Source organism: Polypterus senegalus, chromosome 10 (assembly GCF_016835505.1).
Source record: "Polypterus senegalus isolate Bchr_013 chromosome 10, ASM1683550v1, whole genome shotgun sequence".
Lineage (NCBI taxonomy): Eukaryota > Metazoa > Chordata > Cladistia > Polypteriformes > Polypteridae > Polypterus > Polypterus senegalus.
The window spans coordinates 67,155,967-67,174,329 of NC_053163.1; positions in this window are offsets into that span (position 1 = coordinate 67,155,967).

Below are 18,363 nucleotides of genomic sequence, written 5' to 3' on the forward strand. Positions count from 1 at the left end.
GAGCGATGAAGATCACGGCCTGATGAAGCAAACAGGACAACATCATCTGCAAAAGCAGTGACCCAATCCTGAGTCCACCAAACCGGACCCCTTCAACACCCTGGCTGCGCCTAGAAATTCTGTCCATAAAAGTTATGAACAGAATGGTGACAAAGGGCAGCCCTGGCGGAGTCCAACTCTCACTGGAAACGGGCTCGACTTACTGCCGGCAATGCGGACCAAGCTCTGACACCGGTTGTACAGAGACCGAACAGCTCTTATCAGGGGTCCGTACCCCATACTCCCGAGCACCCCACAGGATTCCCCGAGGGACATGGTCGAATGCCTTTTCCAAGTCCACAAAACACATGTAGACCGGTCGGGCAAACTCCCATGCACCCTCCAGGACTCTGCTAAGGGTGAAGAGCTGGTCCACTGTTCGCGACCAGGGCGGAAACCACACTGTTCCTCCTGAATCCGAGGTTCACTATCCGACGGACCCTCCTCTCCAGAACCCCCGAATAGACTTTTCCAGGGAGGCTGAGGAGTGTGATCCCTCTATAGTTGGAACACACCCTCCGGTCCCCCTTTTTAAAGAGGGGACCACCACCCCGTCTGCCAATCCAGAGGCACTGTCCCGATGTCCATGCGATGTTGCAGAGGCGTGTCAACCAAGACAGTCCTACAACATCCAGAGCCTTAAGGAACTCCGGCGTATCTCATCCACCCCCGGGGCCCTGCCACCAAGGAGTTTTTTGACCACCTCGGTGACTTCAGTCCCAGAGATGGGAGAGCCCACCTCAGAGTCCCCAGGCTCTGCTTCCTCATTGGAAGGCATGTTAGTGGGATTGAGGAGGTCTTGAAGTACTCCTCCAACCGACCACAAGCGTCGAAGTGAGGTCAGCAGCGCACCATCCCCACCATATACGGTGTTGACACTGCACTGCTTCCCCTCCTGAGGCCGGACGGTGGACCAGAATCTCCTCGAAGCCGTCCAAAGTCGTTCTCCATGGCCTCTCAAACTCCTCCCATGCCCGAGTTTTGCCTCAGCAACAACTGAAGCCGCGTTCCGCTTGGCCTGCCGGTACCTATCAGCTGCCTCCAGAGACCCACAGGACAAAAAAGTCCTATAGGACTCCTTTTTCAGCTTGACGGCATCCCTCACCGCCGGTGTCCACCAACGGGTTCGGGGATTGCCGCCACGACAGGCACCGACCACCTTGCGGCCACAGCTCCGGTCAGCCGCCTCAACAATAGAGGCACGGAACATGGCCCATTCGGACTCAATGTCCCCACCTCCCTCGGGACGTGGTTGAAGTTCTGCCGGAGGTGGGAGTTGAAGCTACTTCTGACAGGGGACTCTGCCAGCCATTCCCAGCAGACCCTCACAACACGTTTGGGCCTACCAAACAGATGAGTCACTGAGTGCACTTGATATATCTTTTATATTTCACCATGTTAACAAGTGTGATAAAAGAAGAACACAAATAAGCAGGTAAAGATTTGGGGAACCTCAAATTAACCTAAGGTGACTGAAGGATTTGGAGATCATGTCAGAAGCGAGTGGATGGTAGTGAAGTTATCGGAATGAGATGGAAGTGAGGTAAGTCCGTCGAGCCAGAAGGAAAGTCTTTAGTAAGGATGTGGTAGTTTTTTCCAGTATGACGATCTTTTATTCTTCCATTTTTCTGCTGACAAAAGAGAGAAAGCATTAGTGCTCTATTCCAGACACCCATTCTGCGTTCTTTTGTGATCAAGCGCTTTGGCTCTCCCCTATTCGTGTGTGTGTGACACAGGTCCAAGCTAATTCTAAAGACAAAATAAAATGCTATTCACAGCCAGTAACTATTTCTCTTCTGTCTTCTTCTTCTGTTCCCTAAGCTTTTCTCATGTTCATGTTGAGCTGCTATAGTGGACAAGCCCCTTCCAATCACAAAGCCAGTAATGTTAATTCTAATTGAATTGTAGTTTTGTTTTTTCACTTGAGCCCTGAGTTTCTCACTAAGGTCTTCCTATATTGTAGTCTATATTAGAATGCTACACAATGGGCACTGCTTTCTTTTATCAAGGGAATCATGTTAAGGTTGCATATTGCAAAGCAATCATTAAATGTTTGTTACGCAGGCTGCCTGGCAGCACACTGCATCAGCAACAACAGTATATCGGTGCTCATAAATGGCAGACAGACTAAATAGCCACACAAATAATTATGCATCAATACAACTGTTCTTTCTATTGACTGGGTTGTTTATTTGAAGGATCAGACATGCATTCTAGCATCATGGCCCAGTGTTTAGTAGGGCTCTAATACCTGTTTGTTGTTAGTTTCTTTTTTTCCTGACAAAAAGGAGAATGTCATGATAAAAACTTTCCTCCATCTTAAAAGAAGGCAGTCATGGAGCCCAGATGAAAATTCAGAACATTTCTTTATTTGCAGAAAGTAATGCTCAGATGTCTCAGTCCTTGGAGAAAACAATCTATTAAACAATTCATCTGCTTTTATACTTTTTTCTAATTATCATCACCTCATCTAAAATATCACATCATCTCACTCGAATTATGCAGAACTTTATTGTCTCCTCCAATCAACTAACACCACCAGCAATTTCTTACTTGTGTCGAATCTTCCATTATTCTGAACAATGCCTTGTTAAGAAAGGTGTTTTGCGGATTGTCCTATTGATCTTAGCAGTGCTTTATGGGGAGGGTGACAGGTGGGCTTTCCCACCAGTTTATCCCCACTTTCTGGAGGGATCTTCATTACTCATTTACCTCATTCTGATCTTGGAAAATTACGTTAGTAGCTTCTCTCAGACAAGACAGTGACCTCTTGTGCTTTCAGCTTTAAGGTGCATTTAGTTAACCTTTGAGAGACATTCATTCCTTTATCTTGTGTTTAATAATTCATTCTGTTATGACTTCATATTTATATCCTTGTAATAAATTGTAAAAGATTATTAAATACTAGGTGGGCAAGCCCCACCTGGCACCTTTGGCACCCAACCCCCATTTGAGACCAGAATATTAGTAAAATCTGTAAATGTGCAAAAGAAAAATAATTATTTATTGGAGTCAAAATCATGACTTTCTATAAATATGTAAAAGAAAAATTAATTATTATTCAACAGAGTAAAAATCATGAAATGAGAATGAAATATTTACTCTCTTACCGATTGGAGTGTTCCCGTTAAACTGAGGTCCACTATGCTCAATGCAAGACTTTGATATTTTAGTTTATAATTTAAAAATGGAATAAAAATTTGAAAATCTAACAACATCATATTAAAGTTTGATAAATTCTGGAAAAAATATACCAAGCATATATATGTAGGGTTTAAAATAAGCCTGATTTAAAGCATATAAAAAAAGTCACATAAAATCATTGCACAAAATGGTTGCACTTTTAGGCTTAAGATTTTATATATGCTGCGGTGGGCTGGCACCCTGCCCGGGGTTTGTTTCCTGCCTTGTGCCCTGTGCTGGCTGGGATTGGCTCCAGTAGACCCCCGTGACCCTGTAGTTAGGATATAACGGGTTGGATAATGGATAGATGGATTTTATATAGAGAGAGTAGATTAAGTAAAAATTCCATACCTGAAACAATTTCATTCCACATGAATTGTTGACTCCTGACTCCACTAATTTACCTTGCAGCCAAAGGTTTCACATGTGCCACTGTGGTCTGTGAGTTTAATGCCACATTACATTATTTTACTTTAAGACTGGTAACTAAACATACAATTGAGGCATTTAAGCAACGTCAGCAAGCTGACAGGAAGAGGGCAAAACATAGACAAGGTGAGGCAAATGGAGTGGCTCAAGATGGTGATTAAAAGGGTACTGGTGTGCTCCTTTGTTTGGAGATAGTCAGTTTATGGTAAGCAGTTACTGTGCTATTAAAAATTATTAATTAATCTTTGCATTAGCAAAGATTGAATACCATGTTTGGCAATTACATGTTCTTCTTTAAATTGCACTAAAAACATAAGTTCACCTACAGATGGGTGGAAGATATTATTCCTGCCTGTGCCTAGGACCATGTCTCCCGTACTCCCAAAGTGGATCAAGCTGACTTTCAAGAACCCCACTACTGAATTGTGCTTTGCTAGGAGCATTCTTCGATTTAATATTGGAGTGTAAACTGATATTTAATGAAGCTAAGTTTATCCTTTATTTTGTTTAGTTTTTCTTTCTTCATCATAGAATTTTATTTCATAAAATATATGTGGATTATTGGTTTAGTAAAGCTGCAGTCTCTAATGAACATATTCCCAAGGAGCATACGTCCCCTGCTGGATACGTACCTACTGCACACTGGCTTCAGGACGTGGTCTGCATTTTCTGGTATCCTTTCTGTTCTCATATGGCTACAGCTAAACTATTCACTTGTTTTGTACTCTGTCATTTGTCATTTTAACTACGTCATGCTCATGCCAGCCCAGCAAACAGTAACCATTCTCACTTGGCACTTTCTCACAGTGCCCAGTGCTGTCAGGATACTTACCCTGTTTTTTTTAATATAAAGGTGTAAAAGGGGCAATAGTGCACTGTCATTTGTATCTACTAATCTACCTATGCCACATCTGCTATTGAAAGCAATGGTGAATGCTTTTTTAGTTAACTCTTTTGTCAGAAAGGTGAAGCAATTGGTTTTCCTTTCTTATATTTTTTCAGTTAAAGGAACATTTGAGTCATAACTGAGCAGGATGGTATAGTGGCATAGCCTTTTTAAGAGGATATATAAGTAAAATAGCAGTAAAATATTTATTATTTTAATGATAATTCATTTTTGTTATTAATATTGTTAATAAAAAATACCAAATAATGACTATCTGTACTTATATTAAGCAATACTGCATACAATTATTACTTCCATTTATATCTTCTATTTTTAAAGCTAATAGTTGAAAATACATGAATGCATGCCAAATAATATGGACTTATTAAAAAAAGACATATAGTTTAAACATGTCACAGAAAATGCCGAAGGCAAATGCACTGCTGGGTCTCAGAGGAAGCCCGGAGCCTCCAGTGAGTCACAAAGACAATGTGCATTTCAAAGTGAAATATGCTCTGACTGATTACACTCGGTCAAAAACATACTCTGCAGCGAGCCAAAAGTTTTGACTGACACACCATAGATAATCCTAAAAAATACATAAAACTGCCCATTTGAAATAAAATAATAAATCATGTAAGTAAGGTTAAATGGGGATGCAGCTCTATTAATGCTTTGTTCAAAAATGCTGGGTTTCGAAAGTATTAAACGTAAATGAAAATCATGCACAAATAAAACCTAGTAGGAAATACAAATACATTAAAAATTTTACTGTAAAGTATATTTGTACGTGATAAACAGATACTGCATTTCTTGTGTTTTAATATGGCAGACATACATGCTTCATAAATTCATAAATTGCATGAAGCCTTCAAGGATATTTACTCTTTTATTTCAACCTGTTAGCACTCTGGTCTGATCATCATCTGGGTCTTTTTCAACCAGCAAAAACTGTCTGACTACAGGGTCCTTTAGTGTTTTTTTGGAGCAAAGGAGCTGGGGGAAGGGGGGGATAAATGTTGTTGTTTCTCCCTTCATTGCCCTCTCTCTCCCGGAGCTGCCTGTATAATCAGTAAAGCCTAATGATCCCTCCTGAGAGTCCTTCTCTAATCCCATAAACATTTGGGAGCTGCTGTCATAGCCTGGCGGCTGTCTGCAGCAAAGACTTCCTTGTTACAGAAGAGAGTACAGTGTGTAAACATAGGTTACTCTGCACGGGTGAGCCTAATAGGAAGGATGCTGCTCACTTTCCTTGTTGGCTTTGTTGCTAAACAGTATAATTACCCTGGATCTTTCTTTAAGACACTTTTGCAGACACAAGAGACCTACTCTAATCTTAGATGGATGGATAACTAGTGAGGAACGCTTCTTGCTGCAACCCTGGGTTGGGGTTGGGGGGATGTATACCATGCCTATTTTTTTTTATGACCCATCCAAATTTGTGGGGAAACCGCATTGGATGAACTCAGATCTGGGAATGCCCCAGAGGATGCAGGTTTTCTTTTCGGCCAATTTCTTAATCAGTAGCAGACTAATGCTGATAATGGAAATACTTATTTTGCCTTATTTTTGTTTGCCTTGTTTTGTTTCTGCTTTCCTGGACTAGCACCCACATAATAAACATGCTAAGCAAGCTAACTTCATCTCATTTGCACATATGTGTCCATCACCCAAAATCTGTTTCAGTAAAGAATTTGAAAAAAAATAACGTCTGAGAATTACGGAACTTAATTTGGAAACATCTAGTGTGACAAAATAAGAACTCTTAACAATCCCTAGAATTAAACAACGGGTTTCATTAACAGCAAGAATTAGTTCAAGGGAAACTGTTGGTCCGCCAGAAAGTGAATAAAATAATTGAGTTATATTAACTATAAACCTATTAGCAGCTTGTTTAAATGTTCTGGCCAACCTCCCTTGAAATACGACCATTGATTTAGCTTAATTTATATAAAATATTTTCCTTGCAGATGTGGAACTAAAAATAACAATCTAACAAATTCTCCCATACTTGAAAGACATTGTTATTTTCATTATTGTAGGAAACTAAGCAGTAAAAGTAGCTGTGAAAAAGTTCCAGCCTAAATATATTTTACAGTCTATACTGGCTGTAAACTTCACACTGAAACTTCTATTGGAGCAGTCTAGTCCAAAAAGTAGCAACCCCCATATAAAAATGGGAAAAACTACGGAAGAAGAAGAAGCCTAAGCTTAGGTTATAGCTTAGGTTGTAGTTTAGGTTACAAAAACTGAAAATGATTTCTGACGTTTAGTCCATGGTGATTAATGTGCACAAAGTTCTAATATAGAAGAAAGCAACATGCTCTTCCCAGCCCCTGGCACAATTCTAAAAGAGATTATACCTACTTTGTTCTGAAGTGGGTGAGGCTTCTTTTTTTTTTTTGTGGCTGCCTTACTTCTTAATTAGCACATAATGCTTGAGTCTAATTAGCCGTTAACTAATTGTGTTGTCTTTGTAAAATCAGGCTAGACAAATGAACCCCAGGAGTGAAGATGTTTTATTTGCAGGTATATGTTGCTCTTTTCTATTTAATGGCAGAAATAACACAGACCTTTTAACCAAGTAGTATTTATTTTCAAAAAATTGAGGCGAACCAAAAAGGTAAAGATTACTATAGGAAGAAAGGAAGGAAAGGTCAGAATATCAAGTAATTAAAAAAAAATATATACAGCAATGGCAGTAAACAGAAAATGTCAGTTCTGCAGTTCATATTTAAAGGGTTAGGTGCCAGGCTGAGGAGTAGAACTGACGAGGTGGTCTTCTCTGAAATACTGCCTGTGTGATGAGCCAGTCCAAATAAGATTGACGATATTAGAAGGATTAATGTGTGGCTCAAGTCTTCGTGTAGGACAGAAGGTTATAGGTTTATGGGCGGTATTGGGTCTCATTTTGTCTGTTCCACTGTAAGAGGTTACATTTGAACAGAAAAGGCACCAGTGTGTTAGTGTGTATGAGTAGGTTAGTTGAGGATTTTTTTAAAACTTTGGAATGGGGGGTTTGAAAGGACGAACAGCAGTGGAATAAAAATTATGCATAATACTTTAATTTCTAGCCCAAGATAAAATAAGTAACGTTAAAATTTGCTTCCTTGAATGTGAGGAGTATTAGAAATAAAACAAGTTGGAGTTGTACATAGATGAACATAATTATGATATTATAGCAAAAACAGAAACTCAGCTAAATAACAAAGAAGGGTATACATATAAAACAAATGGTTTCACATTTTTTGGAAGGGTAGACAAAAAGAAAAGAAAGGGGGGCTCCATTCATATAAAACAGAATTTTGTCTTCTTGAGTTAGACAATGAGCCACATCTTAGTGAGGACGTCTAGATTCAAGTGGGTTATTAGGGACAGTGGTCTTATTTTAACAGTGTGTTATTGACCCCAAATGCAGACAGTAATTTCAGTGTGCATCTTCCTAATAACATTCAAAAGACAAGTTTAGAGTGGGATATAGTAGTCATGGGGGGCTTGAATAACTAAATATGAAATGAACTAACCTAGCAAATAGTAGAATATGCATGCATTGGTTCAAAGTTATGTGAATTTTATGTTTTGTTGTTTTGTAAATTTTTACTTATTAGACATGCAGGTTAGGTGGATTGGCGATTCTAAATTGGCCCTAGTGTGTGCTTGGTGTGTGGGTGTGTTTGTGTGTGTCCTGCAGTGGGTTGGCACCCTGCCCAGGATTGGTTCCTGCCTTGTGCCCTGTGTTGGCTGGGATTGGCTCCAGCAGACCCCCGTGACCCTGTATTCGGATTCAGCGGGTTAGGAAATAGATGGATGGATGTTTATGTTTTTATTTTATTTCTCTTGGTTTCATTTGTAATTCTATAAATATGGTCTATCTCTTTACATTTTCTGCTGTTCCTTGTTCTTTGTGCATGGAGCCTCAGGAGGCCTGGACACCCGACATCACTGGTCCTGAGCCCTCACTCTGGCTGTATAACTGAGCTGAGAGGGCTTAGGGTTAGGAGATCATTTGTTTTCTGTGGAGTCTGATAAGCACTACTTTCTGTGTGGATTTATGGGTTTCATTATTTTCTTGCTTCTGATTAAGAATTCTGATTTCTGGATATCATATTGGGACTTGCTTGCTTAGGCAATTTATCTTCACCTCCTTTTGCTCCTTGAGCATTTCTTGCAATTTTAGATATTTATAAATAAATCCATAATTTCCTCTTTTTTAAACAAACCGAGGTTTACAGTTATCCTTCTGTGGCTTTTTGATATATGTTATGCTATTTTGCCAGCTCTGCTTTTCTGAGCATGCTCCAACTGAAGCATCAAGGGTCTGACTGAGTTCAGGTGAGCCATGTCTTGATGTAGTACTCTGTAATAATCAGGATTGAATTCATAATGTAGAGGTGATTGACCCACTAGGGCACTAGACTGGGGTCAAGAGACCATAGTATAACACAGTTCTCAGTGTTTTGATGGAGTACAGATGCAAAGACTAAGGCTTTTTTTGTAGGGCAAATTTTGAACAGATGTGGCAAGTCTAAATGGGATAAACTGGGATAAGCTTTTGGGTTTTTTGCTTCCATGTTCCAGACTGAATTGACTTTCCCAGACTTAAAACATAAACACTGCATGTGAGTAATGATTTGGCAGGGTGCTCAGATCACCTGTGCAATAACTATAAATATGTGCACAGGAAGCAGAACACTTGTTGATTAAGACAGATTTTTTTTTTATCTAATTGTATCTCATACATAAAATAAGGTTTTAGGTCCATATGATATAGCAGTATAACCATATTTTTTTCTTTGTGCAGTAAAGAGCTTCCATAACATCCAAACTTTTATTTTAAAAAGGATATTTTAAAAAATGGATATAGTGTTTGTGACCATCGTCTGTGAAGATTCTCAGTCATCCAGGTGAAATTATCTGGTAGTTGAGTCATGGCAACTGGGTTTCATTCTTGTTAGGTAGATATGTTTCACTGCTCCTCCAAGCAGCTTCTTCAGTCTGAAGAATGTTGTTAGAAACTACAAATTTATCCTCCAGGTTAGTTTCACTTTACACCTGCCCTGAATAGGCTCGTTGAGTAAAACAAATGAAGGAGAAGGTGTGGGTAGATGTAACAGTCACACCTTTAACAGCCCCTCCTACCCCCATAGAGTGGGTCGTTAAGAGTGGTCCACTTGGCGGAGGTGTGGATTTGGCCTGATTTTTCTTATTTGTGACCATGAAGCTTTAATCTAATGTGACAAACTCGTCCATGGTAAGTGTCCCTTCTCCACATTTGAGTCCATGCTCACCAAATGATCTCTGCATGCCACTGCAAGCCACTTATGGTATAAATGATGAAAAGCAGTGTCTTTCAGACTATGCTTTGCAATTTTTTTATGTGTGTCTCATTTGTGTGTGTGTGTTTTCCAACGTGATGTATTTTTGCTTAAGCACATTCATGTTACTTCTCTCTCAGATGCCATCTTCTGGTCAAAGTAGTGCAAGTACATTAAATTGACTTGTGTCTTCTACTTCGTGTCCATGACATTCCAGTCCACACTTGAAATGGCCACAGGTTATCAAGGAACTGGTTCTGTATGTATGTATGTATGTATCTATCTATCTATCTATCTATCTATCTATCTATCTATCTATCTATCTATCTATCTATCTATCTATCTATCTATCTATCTATTGTCACACAATCTTCCTCCAGGCTCTTATGAGGTATGTACTTTGTTGAAGGACAGAGGAGGGGAAACTGGCGCATGCATGCTGCTGCCGCTCCTCCCTGTTAACAACGCTTTTTGTAAAATTCGCTTTAATCCTGCACTTTTTTACACTTGTTTTATTTTTTTTATTGTACATATAATTCATGGATGCATCTGACTCGAATTATATGGATTTGGATTAATTTTTATGGACTTTACCTTAACTGGGAACAACTGAATCTGTGGATCACGGTACGAGACTTACGCACATTTCTTTGTAACTAGGCAATCTAGGAGCCTGGGATGATCTGTCTCCTTGATTATAGTTGCTATGCTGGTCTGCTCTCAATTAATTTTATTGTGCTTTATGACTAAGAACTGATCTGATGTTCACACCCATCTGGCTTGTGGCTCTGGGGTGATCACGCCTGTAATACCCAGCGTTATTTGTTTATGGCTGTATGTTGGAACCTCCAAATCCTGCTACCTCCTCCTGCTATGCTTTCTGGTGCATTGTTATCACCGCTCATCTGCACCACCGCACCCCGCCCGTCTCATTTGCTCCGCTGTGCTGCGCTGCTTCTCCACTGCCATCAAATAAGTATTGCTCAGTATCATGCTAAAATACTCTCGTGACAAACTCCTTCATATTAAACAGTTTGTCCAAAGCAAATGGTCAGACTGGAATATCCTAAAAGACACCGATATTTTGCGGCACCAGAAATATGTACATCACAGGTTAGTTCACTGCCACCGTCGGGCTACAATTGAAAAGATCACCGGCAGCATTTGGTCAGGAATACGCCGTTCTACCCATGGCCCTGGAAATAGAAGTGTCAGTGTGCCAAATTTGCAGTATGTGAAAATAAATTCCGGTCACGGCTCTGTGCAAAAAGAATTCTCATAAACTATTGCATTGTTTAATTCAAGATCTCTTAGTGGCTAAGCATTGGTGCTGTCAGAATTCATCATTGTCACCAAACTTGATATGCTGTGCTTAACGGAGACTTGGTAAAAACCAAATGAATTTACTTCTCTCACGGAGGCAACACCACCTGGTTACACTTTCCTCACAGAGCCTCATAGCTCAAGACAAGGCTGAGGACTTGCAGTAATTGTCAGAGTGGAGTTAAACATCAAAAGAATCCCAATTGACTGTCTATTATCTTTCAAGTGTCTGGCTCTTAAACTAATAACGGAATACGGTCCTGTCTTACTCATTGTTCTTTATTGTCCTCCAAAATACAATGCATCCTTCTTATCTGATCTGACTGAACTATTAACCCACTTAAGGTTCTTTTCCCAGAGAGTCATTCTTCTTGGTGATTTCAACATCCATATTTACATCCCCACATCTAAACTGAGAAATGAATTCCTATCCTTACTGGACTGTTTTGACTTGACACAACATGTTGATTTTCCCACCCACTCTGGTGGTCATATTGGATCTGATCTGTACATCTTGATTATCTGTTGCCAACACTTAGAGCACTGATTTGGGACTCTCTGACTATAAAGCATTACTTTTCACTGTCTCATTACCTCTCCCTCCTCTTACCTGTAAACGACAACTTTCTTACAGAAACCTTAAAAATATCTGTCCCTCTATCCTTTCTGGATCTATTTCAATCAATCAATCAATCAACCAAAATCTTTATTGTCATTGTAGCAATGAGACATTGTACAGCGAAATTTAGGTGCAATTTTCCAATGCAAAAATAAAATAAAAACAAAACACAATTACTCAAGTTAATACTAAAAATTATCCACTCATATGTCATATTGCACTTGTCCCATAGCCAATGTTGACTTAGAGCTGTATTGTAAACTTGAGAGTGTATTGTATTGTAAACATGAAGGTGCACTTGGTCAGACAGACCACTAAGCATTCAGCATGGTGATGGCCAGAGGTGTTTAGTAATGTGTTACATTTACTCCATTACATTTACTTGAGTAAATTTAAAAAAAAAAAATTGTAGTAAGAGTAGTTTTATTGCACCATACTTTTTACTTTTACTTGAATACATTTGCGAAGAAGCAATACTACTCTTACTCCACTACATTGGGCAACACTTGACTTGTTATTTTTTTCCATTTACACATTACACTACATTTTTGCTAGAGAGAAGTCGCCAGTGGATCTACTGCATGACTGTTTCATCAATCAGACATAGCAACAATAATCACATGACTACGTTTCACCAATCAGACTTAGCAACAATAATCATATGACTCTGTTTCATCAATCAGACGTAGCCATGCAGTCAAATGACCACACACAAACTTCCTGCGTCTGCAGCCTGTGTGAGACTTTTTAGTCATGCGGAGCTCCTGTTCACTGCTAAATGGTCACAGCTTCACTGCAAGAACCTTGAGAGCCAACTACTGCTGAAGTTAAACCATCACTTCACTAAGTGAAGAACAAGCACATTTTAACCAAACATGCACAGACAGTCATGGTAAAGTGAGACTTCTTGTACTATTTTTTTTTATTTTATTATTTGGAAATAGAATAATTTGCACTTTATTTTATATTTTGTCTGCCTTATTACAACATTTCTAAAAAATAAATAATTTATTATGTTCAAACAGTTACTCAGTACTTGATTGTCTTTTCACCAAATACTTTTTTACTCTTAATTAAGTAATTTTTTAAATCCACATGGTTAAAGTCCCCAGCAACAATATACAGAGCATCAGGGTGTTTGGTCAGCTGACTGCTTATACTGCAGTGTAAAAGTTCAATAGTCGAGTTTGCATTAGTGTCTGGTGCTATGTAAACAGCGGTAATCATGACCACAGTAAACCTCTAGGGAGGTATATTGGTCTGCATCTAACAGTCACATACTCCAGGTTTGGGGAGCAGTCACTTTATTTGTACACCAGTTACCAGAGTCACTGGTCCTGTCATGGCGTTGTGCAGTGTAGCCTGTTAGCTAGATAGCAGAGTACGAGATCAATGAGTGAAGCCAAGATTCCGTGATCAACAGAACGCAACTGTTCTTTACGATGTTATTTGTTGCCACCTGTAGCCTCAGTTCGTCGATTTTGTTGACGAGAGATCTGGCATTGGTGAGAAAAACACTGGGGAGCGGTGGATTAACAGGCTGCCTACATAACCTCGTTAAAGTGCCAGCCCAGCAGCTTCGCTTTTGTTTTCTCTCACTATGCTGCCTCAGTCGCCTGCCCGCGGGGATGATAATTGACGGGGAGCCAGAACTCCTCGCTATGTCTGTTGGAATGTCGTGGGAGCGGAGAAACTCTGGTGAAACACTCATCTCGCTGCACACTCCGATCTTAAGAAGTTCCTGTCGGCTGTAGATGCTGTCGCCTCGACAAGATGTAGGTAAAACAAGTAGTAATGCTAGCACACACATGCACACTAAACACTGAAATGAAGCCCACCAAGCCGATGCGTCCTTGCGTGCTGCCATTCTGCCACTGCCATTGCTGAGCTTTTACTGTCTTCGCCTATTCCATCAACACTAGATAGTCTTGTTGACCACTGTAACACAGCCGTTCATTCAGTATTAGATAACACAGCTCATTTAAAACATAAGGAGGTTAAGCGTTCACCTCCTTGGTATAATTCAGAATTGTGATCTATGAAAGCAGCTGGCCAACGCCTTGAGAGAATGTCACATAAGACTGACCTCACCGTGCACATCCAGGCTTTCTCTGACCACCAAAGAGCTTACAGAGAAGCACTAACTGCTGCCAAGAACACCCTTTATGGCAGAATAATAGAAAGTGGCCACGATAACCCAAGGGTTTTGTTCTCTGTAGTTAATAAACTACTCCAACCCACATCTGGCCCAACTACCTCTTCTACTGAAGTCTGTGAGAAATTCCTCCACTTTTTCCGTAACAAAATTAAAGATCTAAATAATTCAACTAACATAAATACATCATCTGTTTATATCTCTCCCTGTTTTCCCACTCCATCCAGCTCCTTCTCTAAGTTCTCACCAGTCACATCTGCGTTTGTTAATAACCTGCTTTGTAAAATGAGGCCGATCACTTGTGTACTGGACCTCATCCCTAGCACACTACTTAAATCCTGCCTTCATGCCATAATCCCGAAAAATGACAACAATAATAAACCCATCACTTCACACTGGCTTTGTGCCACTCACTTTTAAAATCGCTTCAATGTTAAAAAAGTCTGGTCTTGATGCTGACAATCTTAACAATTGTCGTCCTATTTCCCACCTACCTTTCCTGTCAAAAGCTCTTGAGCGTGTTGTAGCTTCCCAACTCACCAATTACTTAACCTCTAATAATTTGATGGAACCCTTTCAGTCTGGTTTCAGGGCGCAGCACAGCTGTGAAACTGCTCTGCTACGGGTAACCAATGATTTGCTTATGGCAGCAGACTCTGGACAAACCAGCATATTAATTCTATTAGACCTCAGTGCAGCATTTGACACTGTCAGACATGACATTCTACTGTCCAGAATGGAGAACATGCTGGGTATCTCTGGCACTGCCCTCCAGTGGTTCAAGTCCTATCTGACTGATAGGCAAGAGTTTGTTAGTCTTGGCAACAGCAGATCCAGCTCGGCAGTCACACAAGGAGTTCCTCAGGGCTCTGTCCTCGGCCCTCTTCACTTCTGTATTTATATGCTTCCCTTTGGCCATATTATTTGTAGCTTTGGACTGGGTTATCATTTTATGCAGATGATACTCAACTCTACTTCAATGTTAAAAGTGGAACTTCATCAGAGCTTTCTCAGCTCACAACCTGCCTCAGTGAAATTAAAACCTGGATGGAGCAGAGATCTTTAAAATTAAATTGCAACAAAACTGAACTCCTGCAAATTGGGACAAAAGTGCAACTTAATAAAATGAGCTCCTTCCCAGTCCATCTTGGCGGTGATCTCATCAGACCTGCCTCTACTGCAAAGAATCTTGGTGTAATTTTTGATTCCTCCCTCTCTTATTCCGCCCACATAAATCACATTAAGAAACTTTCTTACTTTCACCTCCGTAACATATCCCATGTTCGCTCCTTCCTCTCCTTTTCTAATGCTGAGAAACTTGTCCATGCTTTTATCACATCCCGCATCGATTATTGTAACTCGCTGCTGGCAGGTGCCCCTTCTAATCTTATATCACAGCTCCAGCTTATTCAAAACTCAGTTGCAAGAGTCCTCACTCGAACCAGCAGCAGCGAGCACATCACACCCATCCTGCTTCGTCTTCACAGAATCGAATATAAAATCCTACTAATAACCTACAAAGCCTTAAATAACCTTGCGCCAAACTACATCAGTGACCTTCTCCATCACTATGTGCCTGTCCGCCCACTAAGGTCCTCTGATTCTGGCAATCTTGTTGTACCTCACTCTAATCTACACTCCATGGGTGACAGGGTCTTCAGCTGTATAGCACCCAGACTCTGGAATGACCTACCAAAATTAATTAGATCAGCTGACTCCATGAATTCAACTCAAAACTCATCTGTTCAGGAAGGCTTTTAGCTCTACCTGACTTTATTACCCTTCTCTCAGTTTACCTCTCTGTCAGATGCTCATGTAACCTGTATGTGTGTGTGCTTAGACCATCAATTATGTTGTCTGTTAGGTTTTTCTCTAAATTTACTATCTTACTCATCTTTATTTATTAATCTGGTTTAGTACAATGCTATATACTGCATACCCAGCCGTTCTTTCTTAAACTCTGTGAAGTGCCTTGAGCATGGGAAAGGTGCTATATAAATAAAATGTATTATTATTATTATTAATACCCAGGGACGTGATGAGCTGCTGGTGCTAACCTTATTCTCTTCTGTGCTTAGAAAATGCCCAGTCATAGCATTTGACCCCGCCCCTTCCATTCCTCCAGCTATAATGTGCATCCTGCAAACCCGTGAAGGTGGTGTCACTCGATACAAGAGCCACAGTGACTAAAAGCAGACTTTGCAAGCTGAGAGAGGTTCCTTAGCTGAAGGAAAGCCATTTCATTTGTTCCTGGCACCATTGACCTCATATTTTGTTTGCATTTGATTAAACAGAGACAACCAGGTGGATGCCCCAACATTTCAACCAGAGGGCCTGCAATTCTTCATTGACCACACTATCTGTAAGGCACACAGTTATAAACATAATATCAGTCAATAAATAGACTGAAGTCTTAATGAGGGTGTGTCCACAGGGGGAAAAGAAACAGCTGAATGTTCAGTGCTGATGTAATAGAAGTGCTGTGGCTTTTGAATGACAAATCTGTACACTCATTTGATAGGCTATGCACCCTGTTTTCCCAGAGACTTGTTGGAGGAATGGTTGGTAATAGTGAAACAAAGAATATAAATCAATTTATCAAGAGCTGAGGCAACTTTGAGAAATCATGTTGCTTACATAGTTGCAACAGAGTGTTTAATTATGCATACCCTTTAAATGTATGGAAACTCTTGGCAAAACACAATATAAATGTAATATACTGTATATATAAATTAACTTAAGCGTATAGTATATGATCCAATAGGAAAGTTTAATTAAATAAAATAGTGTTTGCATTTATGCCTACATTTGAACAGAATGTCAACATGACTACATTTGTAGAGAGAAAGAAAGAAAAGTATATACAAATCATAATGTGAGAAAAGAAGCTATTACTTAAATTTTGAACGAGAGTTTAGCTGAAGGTGAATCCATCCATCCAGCTATATCCAAACCACGGGGTCACAGGGTTCTTGCTGGAGCCAATCCCAGCCAATACAGGGCGCAAGGCAGGAAACAAACCCTGGGCAGTGCACCAGCCCACCGCAGGGCACGCACACACAGCAAGCACAATTTAGAATCACCAATGCACCTAACCTGCAAGTCTTTGGGAGGAAACCCACAATGACACGGGGAGAACATGCAAACTCCACGCAGGGAGGACCCAGGAAGCGAACCCCGGTCTCCTAACTGCGAGGCAGCAGCACAACCCACTGCGCCACCCAGGTGAATCCATTTGTTTATGAATTTATATTATATTACACAATAATACATAATGTCTTGAAAAGTACCTTTTGTATTAGTTCTCATTATAAAAAGTGGCATATAAACTAAAAATTGCCTGTTTTTTTGACTCCGCCACTTGCCCTGGGCATGTACAGTGTTCTTTGTCAGAGCATAAGCTTTTGTTTTCCATTATAAGGTTGCTGGAACATCCTATTGGTAACGTAATTGTCTCCTCTCTGATTCATCTCTTCAGTCACTTCTTTGTAACTCCCTAGTGACAAGTGTGTGTGTGAGTTTACGTCTGTTTTGCGATGAATCTGCCATTGCAAATGACAAATAGAGAAAGTGAGAGCAGATTTTTCAAAATTATCTGTTTAACAAGCCAAGATATCAGGTAATCAATATCCCACAGGGAGACCCTTATGCTAGCTGACAGTGAGATGAGAGAGTTTTGCGACCTAAAGACATGAACACTTAACCTGAGCTCTGAAGGGACATGCACTACCAAAGTTATGGATACATTCTTTAATTAAAACTTATTGCATCTTGCCTGGGCAATTCTACCTATTAATTGTACATCAGATCGAGATATGCACTGCTAAACAGAATTAAAAGTATGCATCTCAGAGTAATATCCAGGACACTTTTAGGCTCAATAACTGTCAAAGAGTCTGACTACAATTGTACACACAATTTAAACCTCAACATACAATGATTTGAAATTGTATTTTGTTGCTGGATTGCAAATTAATGGTTCGCTTTTTTCCATTTTCTTAAAAAAAAAAAACAACAAACAAAGACTATTAGTTGTTTATTGGTAGATATTTTTAAATCAAAAGTAAAATGTGCTGAAAATGCAGGTATCTTTAGTATTAAGTTAAAATTCTTTTCAATGAGTTAAGCCTGGTTCATGTCACTGCCATTTTCAGGTCACTGCGCTGACTCCCTGGTCATTGATGCTTGTAAACACCTACTTACATGGAGGCTCTCTTTAGCTCCGATGCGCCTTCCTGTCCACTCAGATTCACGAATATACAACAACTGGTGATACCACGTCCACTTGGCATGAACTTTCAGTCCAGACTCTCTTCAATGCTGAGGTCCTATCTGCACAGGCAAACTCTTTCTTTTTGTATCTTAGATATATGATAGAATGATCAGCAGGTTCTGGGTGGGCTTTTGGCCGCAA